This window comes from Ceratotherium simum, chromosome 11 (assembly GCF_057802395.1).
Source record: "Ceratotherium simum simum isolate JZ-2026a chromosome 11, ASM5780239v1, whole genome shotgun sequence".
NCBI lineage: Eukaryota > Metazoa > Chordata > Mammalia > Perissodactyla > Rhinocerotidae > Ceratotherium > Ceratotherium simum.
In genome coordinates, this window is record NC_141910.1 from 42,824,390 (window position 1) to 42,837,722 (window position 13,333).

Here is a 13,333-nt window from a genome sequence, read left to right on the forward strand (position 1 = left end):
AAATACTTGTAAACCACAAGTTATAGAGTTTCCAAAGAGAAAGAGAGACCTTCCAGCAGGGGGCTAAAGGAAAAACTTCAGAGAGCAGCTAGCATTTCAGAAGGGCCCTGAAAGACCAACACGAATTTCACAAAGAGGGGAGCTGTGTAATGAGGGGGCCAAGATCTCAGCCTGACTCATGCTCTCCTTTTCACCTACGAAACTCCTTGTAGATGTGATAAGCCATCAGTTATCTTTCTAGCTATGATGCTGGTTCCTCTGGTCTAAACCTTGATTCGGCCTCCCCACCTGGCAAACACATTCTGACTATCCCAGGAGCCACCTTTCTGGGGGCTGCCCCTGCACTCTTTCCCATGGAGACTCCTCAGTTCAGTAGTCCTGGGTATCACAAGCAGTCCTCAAGAAGCAGCACAGGGCAGCAATCACAGTCTCATCAGAACCCCAACCCATACCCATCTGTCCTCTCCCTCAAGTCTTGCTTGGTGAAAGATGCCATCCAAAGCTACAAATCTGGCCACAAATGTGGTCTGTGACTCCACCCCCATTTCCAAAGCTTCCATGACACCCCAAATGAAATTCCTTAACTTGGTGTATAAAGCTTTTCTGTCCAGCCTCATATCTCCCCTCTCTCTGGCTCCCAGTGACTCTTTGTAGACCCCAGCACACCCTCACTCACAGGCACCATGTTGTATGTTGCTTCTATTTTGCTTGTGCTTCCCCCTCTATCCAGAACATAAGCCTCTCTTCCCTGGGTTGCCAAAATAGTTCCTACTCATTCTGTAAGTCTCAGCTCGAATGAATTCTTTTCTTTTGAACAGCTTCTGGCTCTTTCTAATAGAACAATTTAGTCTTTCTGGACCAACTCATTACTCGGATCAGCACAACACATCAGTCTTGATGTTTTGCCCATACAACAAAGGATTCCTCCTCCTTAGTAGCAGAGAGGGTGGAGCAGGGAAGAAAGCTATGAATATTTATGTTGAGATTTTTTTGAGGGGGTCCAAATCACAAACACATCAAAATATTGCCACATTTAACTATCCTGCTTCACTGGGAAAACACCGAAATGGTCTAAAAGAGGAATGATAAGGGATGACAGCAGGTGTGTGAACAGTGCAATGGCAAAAAAGAGGAAATTCCAGGGAAGAGGATCAATAGCATGTGTAATTAACTGGCTCTGGAGCAAATAGGAGGAATCAAGGATGGGTATGATTTTGAGCCTTAGAAACTTGGAGAAAGATGGTATATGTCATGGAATTCAGGAGGTTCAGAAAGGGAAGAAATTTGACGGGACAGCAGGACATTAAGAGGAACATACGACAAGCAGATTTATAGCTATAAAACTCAGGGGGGAAAGTCCTGGGATAAAGATAAGACTCATTTTAGAGATGACTGAAGACACGAGAATGCATAAGATTAAAGGAAAGAGTGGATAAAACCAGAGTGCAAAGGCCTTGGCCTTGTGGGACGTCTACAGTTACAACATGGGAGGAGGAAGTGAAAGCAGTTAAAAAAAAAAAAAAAGGAAGAATCAGAAGAGGTAGTGAATCAGGAGAGTGGAGCATCTTGTTAGCCAAAGGGAGACAGGAGTAAAAGGAAGAACGGTCAACGTTGTTGGATGCCGCAGAGGAGTGAAGGAAAAAATGTGGACTGAGGGAAAAAGCTGTTTAATTTGATGATTGGGAAATGACAGTGGTGACCTCAGAGAGAGCAGTTTCAAAGAGGAAGGTGGGAGAGGAAGCTAGATCACAAACAGTAGAGAGCAAATGGAAGTGGACTTATAATCAAGAGGGTGCTTTGAGAACCATTCTAATCCAAAATGATAGTGATAACAAGTGAAATGTAAAATGGGAGAAATGTCAGACATGTTCACACTCAAAAATACTTCTCTAGCCCAGAAACGGAAGAGAAACAATACAATAAGTGACCTGAAGCTGTAGATCTGCTGGATTTTGCCAAAAGCAAATAGGCATGCAGGAGCTAGACTTCTTACAAGGGTATTAGGGGCTAAACATCCCCCATGTGAGGCAGAAGACTCACCTGAATCAGGGCCGGGATAGGGCTACGCCCTGGAAAGGAGCTGCCTAGGGCTACAGCCTTGTACAAATCTACATACCTAGGGAGGGTGGAAGAATCAGACACAATCTCATAGCCAGAATTTGACCCTAGAAAAGGGAGTGGATCTACAATACTATAGGATAAGACCAAGGTCTGGACTGGAAGTCCCAGAAACTAGATCCAGCTAACCACAAAACTACTAGATAGGGAAGGTTGAGTCCAAAGGGACATAAGAAGGAAGGAGGGAAGGGAAGGAGGGAGGGAGGAAACAAATGCTAAGAAGAGAGCCAAAAATAGAACCAACAACTTGGAGAAGAATTCACAGCAGACAAAAAATGGAGGGGAAGGTTGTAATACTGAAGAAAAGAAATCAGAGGTTTAAATATGGTGGAGTAGACAGCTTTTGTTTTTTATCTACCCAGCATCCATTTCCCCTCTGACAATGGCTCTCCAATTTTCTTTAGGGAACCAGTCTCACTCCTGTCTATATGCATATTCTAACCCCCTGACTAAAATGATTGGCTCAGAGATGAGCATGTGACCAAATCAGCAAATCAAAACCAATCCTAGGACTTTTTCAGATAGCAACACTAAAAAAGAAGTTCTCTTCTCGTGGGTATTGCTGAGAGAATAAGATGTAAGCCTGGCTTCTGGCAGCCATCTTGTCACCACACAAGGAGATCCCACCTGGAAATGGAGTCAAGACAGAGTGAAGTACACTGGAGAGATGGAGAAAGCAAGACCAAGATCTAATGATATTGTTTGATACCCTGGGTCTAGACATATTGCCTTCTTATCAGTTAAGTGAGTCCATAAGTTTTCTTTTTTGATTAGGTTATTTTGAATTAGGTTTCTGTTATTCATACCTGAAAGAGTCCTGACAAAACAGAAATGAAGAGACATGGCTGTTTCTATTTGTAAATAACATGATTAGCTACCTAGAAACTCTAAGAAAACGAACTGAAAAACTATTAGAACCAATGATGTAAGGTCAACATGCAAAGAAAGTCAACAAACCAATCATTTTAAAAATAGAAAGTGTGATAAGAAGAAAAGAACACAGTCCATTGATAATAGCAGCAAAAATTAGAAAACAGCTACCCAAAAAACTAATAAGATATGTGCAAGAACTACAAGATTAAGCTATAAAACCTAGACAAAGATCTAGGAATAGGAGGACTTAATGTTGTCAAGATAACAATTGTTTCCAAATTATCCATAAATTCAATACATTTCCAATAGAACAAGAATTGATCAATAGCTCAATGGAAAAGAATAGAGAGCCCAGAAATGAGTGCCTTTATATAGGAATTTAGTATGTTATAAAGGTAGTATTTCAAAACAATAAGGGAAAGAATGGACTCTTCAATAAATAATGTTGAGACAATTGGCTATTATTAGAAAAAAAATTGTTAGTTTTTTTACCTCACGTGATTTAGTAAAATAAATTCCAAATGGATTTAGGTGAAAAAACAAAAATATCATCAAACTAGTAAGAGAAAATATATAGGAGACCATATTTACGACCTTGAGGGTAGGAAAGATCTGAAACAATACACAAAATGCAAAATCCATAAAGAAAAGGATTGAAAAAGATTAATAAATTTTACCTTATCAAAACTTTAAATCTGTTCAACAAAAGAAACTATAAATGAGATTAAAATTCCGGTAATAAACTGGGTGAGAACACCGTAACATATATAGCAAAGGACTTGCTCTTATATGTCCTCAAGAAAAAGACAAACAAAATAGGAAAATGGACGAAGAATCTGAACAGGCAATTCACAAGAGAGGAAACACGAATGGCAAATAAACATTTGGAAAAATGCTCAGTCTCACTAGTTTTTGGGGAAATGCAAATGAAAACAACTTTTCACACATTTGATTGGCTTGCAATAAATAAAAAATTGATATCAAGTGTTGGCAAGTGTGTTGGAAAAGACGTGCTCTCTTATGCCATTGCTGGGAGTATAAACTGGTCAAGTCTTTTTGGAGAACAAATTGGGCAGTAATCCTTCCCCCTTTAGATGCATCTGTCTTTTGACTCAGCAACCTCACACCTTGGTATTCACCCTAGAGAAATACTTGTATATATGCAAAAAGAAAGCAGGGACAAGGTAGTTCACTGAAGTACTATTTGTAGTAGCAAAAACTTAGAGCAACCTAAATGATCATCAAAAGAGGGGCAGTTAAATAAACAGTGATGCATCTGAGTTATGTAAGAGTATGCCGCAGTTAAAAAGAATTAGAACACACTGACACAGAAAAATCTCCAATGTCTGGAGACACAGCTAAATTAAAAAAACAACAAAGCAAGTTGAAGAACAATCCATATTATATGATACCATTTAGGTCGAAGCAAAATTCCCTCTCTCTCTCTCTCTCAATCTGTGTATGTGTATTTGTGTATAGAAATATATAATATCTGTATAATATATAATATACAGATAAATAATACAGATATTTAAATATTTGAAAAAATGAAAAGATACACTCCAAATTGAAATCGGTGTTTGCCCTAAGTAGGAATCTGAAATGCAGATGGGGCCGGCCTGTTGGCGTAGCTGTTAAGTGCGCGTGCTCCGCTTGGATGGCCCGGGTTTCGCAGGTTCGGATCCCAGGCGCGCACTGATGCATCGCTTATTAAGCCATGCTGTGGCAGGCATCCCACATATAACGTAGAGGAAGATGGGCAAGGATGTTAGCCCAGGGCCAATCTTCCTCAGCAAAAAAGAGGAGTACTGGTAACAGATGTTAGTTCAGGGCTGATCTTCCTCACACACACATGCACAAAACAAAGAAAATGAAATGGAGGTGGGAGGAGGGGTAGAAAGAAAAATTTATTTACTTGTCTTATGTGAATTTTTTTTTTAAAGATCTCTTGTAGCTTTACGAACGGAGGTCTTCCCTCTGTTTAGGAAAAGACCTTCCCCTTTCTAAAGTCCTGCTTGGTGTCAGGCATCAGGCCCCTGCGCTACATTCCAGACTAGCAGCATTCCTGGTGAAGCAGTGACTCAGCCCAGCGTGCCCCAGGCCAGGCCGAGGCACAGTAGTTCTGTGCTTCAATCCTGGGTCAACATTCACCCAGACGGACCATGGGCAAATCAGTTTCAGTTCCTTTCTCACGTCCAGCTCAATTTTGGAGGAGTTACCTCACAATGGAGTGAGAACGAGGGTGCAAGCAAATCGCCACACTATAGGCTGCCTCCTCCCATCCTCTCAGCGCCTCTGGTAACCAGCCAAGCCAGTTTGGCAGTTGGGGAGGTGGAGATTTCAGGGGAAATGCTTGTTGACTTTGTGCACTGCTCACAGCAAAAAGGCAAGCTGGGGATACCATTGCTGGAAATTTTTTAGTGCAGTCAAGTGTTCCTTGGCCATCTGGCAGACTATATAGTTTTTCTTGCACTCTTTATGGGTAATTATAGGGCAGACAAAATGGCCCTTCACCCCATCGATGAAGCCTGGAGAGATGATCTATAGACCACAAACATAGATTGAGTTGGTAAGGGGGACCCAAATGCTGTGAACAACCCCTAAAAAGAATGCCATGAATAAAAACCTAACTGACCAGCCAGTGGCATCCTGAAAGGAGGGGAAGTCAGCATGTATAACACAGCTGTGTAAATTATAAAGCTTACAGGATACGACTAACCACATCACGCTACTTCCTAAACACTAGATTCCCTCCTCGTTCTCCTCTCCTACCCCAAAATAATCTAAAACAATCCTATAAAATGGGGGAAAGGCAAACCATTCTGGGAAGGAAAAAATAGCAGCTGCTCTAGATATCTTTTTCCGAGTTTGGCTAGGATTCTTTAAGCTATTTTTCATTTTCTTTTCTTCTTGGCTGCCTTGACAGCCCTTCAGGATTTCAGCTGAGACCAAGCACAGCTCAATAAAGATCATTCCAGAGAAGTTTCATATTCTTAAGATTCCTTACATTTCTCTTTCTTTAACTTAGGAAACGAGGTTGAAAAGGATGAAAAACAGCCCAGATTGCACCATTTCCTATGCAAGTTTCTTGCAAAGCAAGCTGTGCCTCCCTTTCCAACAAGAACAGAGAGAGGCAATTCTGATTGGGAGGTAGGCGGTGGGTCCTTTGGAGCAGCAATAGGACTATTTGCCTTTTGAAAAGGCCCCAGCATGCCCAAAGCTGTTTGAAAAATTTTGTAAAGGAGGAAAAGAAAAAAAAAGGAGACTTTTGTGTGATTAGCCAGTTAAAAGCCAGTGACCGCACTGTGGACTTCATTCATTCACCAAATGTTTCTTTTGCACCTATGCTGTGCCAGGCTATGTTCTAGATGCTGAGGGTAGAGCAGTGAAGACAACCAAGTGTCTGATCCCTGCAGGGAGCTTCTGTGTCAGGGGGGATGATCCAAGAAGAGAGCTCCAGGAAGCCCCTTCCCCTGACTGTTTCCTCTCGGCTGAGTGTGTGCTGTTCCTTCCCTCCTTTAGGCTCCTGAGCCTCTTCCTCCTGCCTTTCCTTCTCCTGCATCTTCGGTTCATTATACCCTCCACCTTTCCCCTTTATAATCACATGTCCCTTTGTAAACATCAAAGGAAAATCAGCAGGACCAGGGAGCTGATGAAAATGAGGCCTATGACTCATAGGAGGATGTTTTTCTATTTTTCATTTGTATAACTCTCTTCTCAGAAGAACCTAGGGGCCTTTTCATTATGAGACTAGCTGGCCTCCTCTTTTTTAGGGCTTCCTCATTTCGGCTCCAATTGTCAAAATCTCCTCTCAGCCATCCGCTGGTGTTGGCCTATAACTCACCTGGGCCCTCAGAGCAGCCTGGCGATCATTTCTTGTTTCTCTACACAGCTTTTTTGTTTTTCATCCTATTTCAGAAAAAGTCTCCATACACCTCAGAGTTCCCTACCCACATCCCACCCCACCTCCACGCTCACCCAGTAAGCCTCAACAGTGCCCATACTTCATAGAGAAAATAGAAACCATCAGAAAAGAACTCCATTTCCAACCACCTCTCCTGCTGTGGACTGAGTATTTGTGTCCCCTCAAAATTTATATGCTGAAATCTAATCCCCAGTGTGATGGTATTTGGAGGTGGGGCCTTTGGGAGGTGATCAGGTCATGAGGGTGGAGCCATCATGACTGGGACTAGTGCCCCTCTAAAAGAGGCGCCAGAGAGTTCCCTTGCCCCTTCCCCCATGCGAGGACACAGCAAGAAGACGGCCAGGAAGCAAGCCCTCACCAGACACAGAATGTGCCAGTACCTTGATCTTGGATTTCCCAGCCTCCAGAACTATGAGAAATAAATTTCTGTTGTTCATAATCCACTCAGTCAATGGTACTCTGTCATAGCACCCCAAATGGACTAAGACACCAACTATGAAGTTCTCTGCACCTGCACACATGTTCTCTACCCTGCACAAAGAAAGGGTGTCCTCTCAATTAAGGTGAACCCCTGCACCAGAGCTTTGAATCCACCCAGTTTGGTTTAGTCTTCTCAGGGAGAGCACTCCATCAGTTATCTCCTTCTTCACCTCCTCCTCCATTTCTTCCTCTCTGCTGGATCTTTTCCTCCAGTCTAACACAAAACCCCTGGTCTTTCCTCGTATGAATTTCCTGGTGAGAGCTGGTCCAGAAACTCATCCAAGGATGAATAGTAATAAAAAAGGAGGGGGCCAGCCCCGTAGCCTAGTGGTTAAGTTTGGAGCACTCCAGTTCAGTGGGTTAGGTCAGTTCCCGGGCGTGGATCTACAGCACTCGTCAGCAGCCATGCTGTGGTGGCGACCCACATACAAAATAGAGGAAGACTGGCACAGATGTTAGCTCAGGGCAAATCTTCCTCAAACAAAAAGAGGAAGATCAGCAACAGATGTTGGCTCGGGGCGAATCTTCCTCAGAAAAAAAGGAAAAAAAACCAAAAGGACCCAGGACAGGATCTACATAAAGATACAATTATGTGACTGTTGGATCTTTTGGAATTATCCTTTATGTCTCTTGCTTTTTCTCTCATATTCTACTTTCTGGGATACTTTATCAACCGTATCTTCTGATCTTTCCAGTGAATTTTTTATTTTACCAATCATACTTTTCATTCCCAAGACTTCTTATATTTCAGATCATTTTTTTTATAGTATCCCTGCTCTTATTTTAGGTAGTTAATATCTTCTCTAACCCTAAAAACAATAATTAGAGATAGTTAGTTTAAAAAAAAAAAAAAATTACTTCTGTTCCCTAAATTATTTTGTCAGCCTTGTGGGATCCTCGTCATTACTAGGTATATGCGATGAGTACACACACTTGAATATCGCTACTCCAGGTCACGCTCCCGAATTCCAGATTCATATCTTTAATTGCCTAATGAACAACTCTACTTTGACATCCTAAAGGCACCTCAAACTGAATTCACGTTTTCCTCCAAAGTTGTTTTTGATTTTGTCTTAGCAAATGGAACTACCATCCACTCAATTTCCCAAGTAAGAAAGCTAGAAGTAATTCTTGACTGACCCTTTTTTTCCTTACCTCTATTCAATACAGTAATTCCTAATGATTCTATCTCCTTGATATCACTCAGTCTTGTCCCAGTGTTTCCTACTTTGTTGAAGAAACAGGTGGTATAACTGCTGGCATCTCTCCATGCATTTAACTACTCTATCTCAGGGAAGGTGGAGTGCCTCACGATTCATACATTTGGAAAGGACAAACTGGGCATGTTAGTTCTAAGTCACCCTTCATCCTCTTGGCTGCTAGCTACAGGGGGGCGCACATTCTAACCCTCCAGTTGTAGCACTCCCCAGAGGGTGTCACAGGTTGGGTTTCAAGGGAAGCAGATTCTGAGATGGATGTTAGTGTGCAGGTGGTTTACTAGGGAGTGCTCTTGGGATCAACAGCTGTGGAAGGGAGCTCAGGGGAAGAGAAGAAAAGGGAAGAAAAAGAACAAGAAAGGAAGGAAAAAGATAGGATTCGAAGAGTAGGAACAGGAAGGGAAGAAGATTGGGCAAAGGGAGAACTTGAGCTGAGATTCAGTCTCAATAAAAGTCTCAGCTGACCTTGGGGAGCTCCAAAGCTGGGATGACTTTTCACAATTGTCTCAAATTGGGGCTAGGGGACCAAGCCTTTATATCCCCCACTCTGATCAGTCATTGGATGCCAGCCACGCCAGGAAGGGGACATGATTTTGGGCTAGTGGTTCTCTTTAGCCAAGGCCATCCCTAAAGAGGGCTGCCAGGAGGGTACTAGCAGCACTCCCAGTGGCCAAGGGAATAAGTCCTTTATTTCTGAAGAGGGATCTGGGTGGCACATGACAACATTCACCTCAGAGAGGCTGTCTCTAATCTAGGGACTTGTTAGTATCTCATTTGGCTCTCACACTAAGCTAAGACCTACACCTTAGCTTTCTTTCAGCAATAAACAGCACATTTTGGAGCTCATCTGCCAATCCTTTGTTTTATTGCTTAATTTTCTCAGAGATCTAGGCTGGGAAAAGGGATGCTATTTAAACCTAAGACACTTCTCAGTATCCTTCCCGTCACTCCCTGGGATCAGGCCATCCTCATCTCTTTCCTGGACTACAGCTGTTTCCTACCTAGCCATGCTACCTCCATTATTACCTCTCTCCATTTTTTTCTCCACACTTGAGCCAAAGGGAGATTCCAAAAACACAAATTGATCATCTCATTCCTATGTTTAAAACTCTTCTCTGCTTTCCCCTTGCCCTCAGGAATAAGGTCTAACTTTCTTTACAAGGCTAAGAAGGCCAACAAGATTTGATTTGAGCTCCCTTGTCTGGTCTGATTCTTTTAACATTTCCTTATCCCCTGCCTCTGTACTTGATGTTCCAGCAAGAGAAAAGGACCTGCAGTCTCCATCAGCAACCCAGTGGTTTCTTGACTATGCTTTTGAAATATTTCTTCAGATTAGAATGTATTGAACTGCTTCCTTGTCCGTTTCACTCCTTGAATGTGAGCATCTTGGGAGCAGGGACACTTCCCTGTTCTTAGAGTGGGCACTTAATAAATATTAAATGAATGCATGAATATATCTGGAAAGGATTTATGGCCTGTTACATGCTTCTTTGCTAGCAATGGCTACTAAACATGGAAAAATGTACAACCTTACTATTAAAAATGTGCTCTGAAACAAAGAGGTACAATTTTTCACCTAGAAATTGGCAGAGCTACTAACAATAATACTTGAAGCTAGCAAGGGTAAGGTGAATGGGTACTCTGGTACAATGAAGTATGGGAAAAGCATTTTGGGAATATGTAACAAGTCTTAAGATGCTTAAACCATGTGCCCTAATAATTGCACATCTAGAAATCTATCCTGACTAACAGAGATAGAAGTAAAATTTATGTACAAAGGCATTCATCATAACATGTTTTTCTATTATACTATACTCTTAAATTGTCCATATGTTCTACAATGGGTATGTTTTAATTTAAAAATCAGCAAAACGTTAGTAAAATGCTGTTAGAGTTGGGATTACAGTTTGTGGGAGCCAGCCTCCAGGTGAGCCCAATGATTCTTGTTTCCCAGTACTCACAATCTCATGAAGTTCCCTTTCACATTGTTCCAGAGTTGATCCGCATGACCAACAGAATATGGCAGAAGTGATGATGCACAACTTTCAAGATGAGGTTATAAAAACTCTACAGCATGCATGTTAGTCTCTCTCTCTTTCTCTTAGATCACAGGCTCTTGGGGAAAGCCAGCTGCCATATCAGGAGGGTACTCTGCGGAGAGATCCACATGGCAAGGCACACGGAGGCCTCCTGCTAAACCACAGGAATAAGCTTGGAAGCAAATCTTCCAGACTGAATCAAGCCTTCAGATGACTGCAGCTCCAGCTGACATCTTGACTGCAACCTATGAGAGATCCTGAGCCAGAACCACCCAGTTAAGCTCCTCCTGGATTCTTAATCTAGAGAAACTGTGAGATAACAAATGTTTATTGTTTTAAGATGCTAAATTTTGAGTAGGATGATCAACTGTCCAGATTTTACCAGAATTGAAGGGTTTCCTGGAATATGGGATTTTCCATGGTAAAACGAGGGAAGTCCTGGGCAAACTGGGATAGTTGGTCACCCTCATATTTTTTAATAGCTTTACTCAGATATAATTCACATACGATAACATTCATTCATTAAAGTTTCAATACACTCAGAGCTGTGCAACCATCACCACAATCCAATTTTAGAATCTTATAAAGAAATCCTGTGGTCTTTAGCTATCATCCCTCAGTCCCACCATCCCCCCAGCCCTAGGCAACCACTAATCTACTTTCTGTCTCTAGTCACCCTAGTTTTGAGAGTAATTTATTATACACAATGGATAATTAATATGGATAATTAATATCCATATAATTGATATGGATACTGGGATGAAGGATGCATGCTTTTTTTTTTTTAATTTTATTTTTATTTATTTTTTCCCCCAAAGCCCCAGTAGATAGTTGTATGTCATAGATGCACATCCTTCTAGTTGCTGTACGTGGGACGCAGCCTCAGCATGGCCAGAGAAGCGGTGCGTCGGTGCGTGCCCGGATCCGAACCCGGGCCGCCAGCAGCGGAGCACGCACACTTAACCACTAAGCCACGGGGCCAGCCGGATGCATGCTTTTTCATTACTCTTTTACTTTATACTTCTCTGAATTTTGCAAATTTTCTACAATAAGCATATTTTCATTTAATACAAGAAAAAAAGTAGTAATATTCTAATTTATTGAAAAGATGATATAAGATTTCGTGGAACTGTTGTTTTGGTCCACCCAGTATCCTTCTCCCTGTTCTTCTGGTAACAACACTACCCTTTCCCTTAGGGAAGTACCTTTCCCTGACTCCAGATTGTTCTGATGTGGTTGCCCATTAAATGACAAGGTGGATACTCGACTCAGGTTAGAATGATCAGATTTTCTCTTGCAACAATTTTTTTTTATTGAGGTCACATTAGTTTATAACATAGTGTAAATTTCAGGTGTACATCATTATATTTCAGCTTCTGTATAGACTGCATCGTGTTCACCACCACCCAAAGTCTAGTTTCCATTCATCACCATACATATGTGCCCCTTTACCCCTTTCACCCTCCCCCCACCCCCTTCCCCTCTGGTAACCACCAATCTGTTCTCTGTATCTATGTTTGTTTATTGTCCACATATGAGTGAAATCATACAATATTTGTCTTTCTCTGACTTATTTCACTTAGCATAATACCCTCGAGGTCCATCCATGTTGTGGCAAATGGCACCATTTCATCCTTTTTTATGACTGAGTAGTATTCCCTTGTATATATATACCACATCTTCTTTATCCATTCATCCGTTGATGGACACTTGGGTTGCTTCCAAGTCTTGGCTATTGTGACTAATGCTGCAACGAACATAGTGGTGCATTTATCTTTTTGAATTATTGTTTTCATATTCTTTGGATACTCTCTTCCAATAATTTGAATCTTGAGTAGAGGCACATAGGGATAGAAAGCATTTAAAAACAAGCCATCATGAGGCAGAATCCTAGAGAGCTGGTTAGGGAACTTTTGTTTCTAAGATCTCTGTAACCTTCCTGGTTCCCCTTCCTTCCTCTTGGGCATTCAGTAATTCCTTTGATTCTGTAAGTTATTCCTCTATGCCTCCATAAATCTGTTTTTTATTTAAATTAGTTTCTGTTGCTTGCAACAAAAGAACTCTAACTGATCCAAATAATAATAACTCATGAGGAAGGGGGAGAGGTTTATCCCCTCAAAAAAAAAAAAAAAACCATAAATCTATCACTCCAACACAACAGTTTTTTATTTTTTCATATTACCTATTGGTTTACTTTTACATAGTTAGAATCATGGTGTACATATTATTTTACATTTCAATTTTTCTACTTAACATTGTACCTGCAAAAATTTTAGTGTTTCTACAATGTCTATTCATTTTTAATCTATGTTATTATCTTGTACTGGTATATCCACAATTGATTAAATCTTGATCCAGTGGTTGGATATTTGAGTTGATTTTAGTGTTTTGCTAGCAGACATAATGTTTAAAAGGAACATTTTCACAGCAAGCTTTGTGCTTCTGTTGAGTTCTTTCTTTCCTTAGGATAAATTTACAAAATTGAAAAATGGATCTGCTATGGTGTTGTCCTTGTTTCTTTCATGTATTTGATATGTTACTTTGTAAAGTGAAAGGTGCTTTTGTGCTACAAGTAATTTTCTGTTTGGTCTGTTTGGATTTCCATTTGTAAGATATTTAGATTGGGAAAATTCAGATGAATACAATTTACTTGGTTATAAATTATGCTCTATGTTATGACT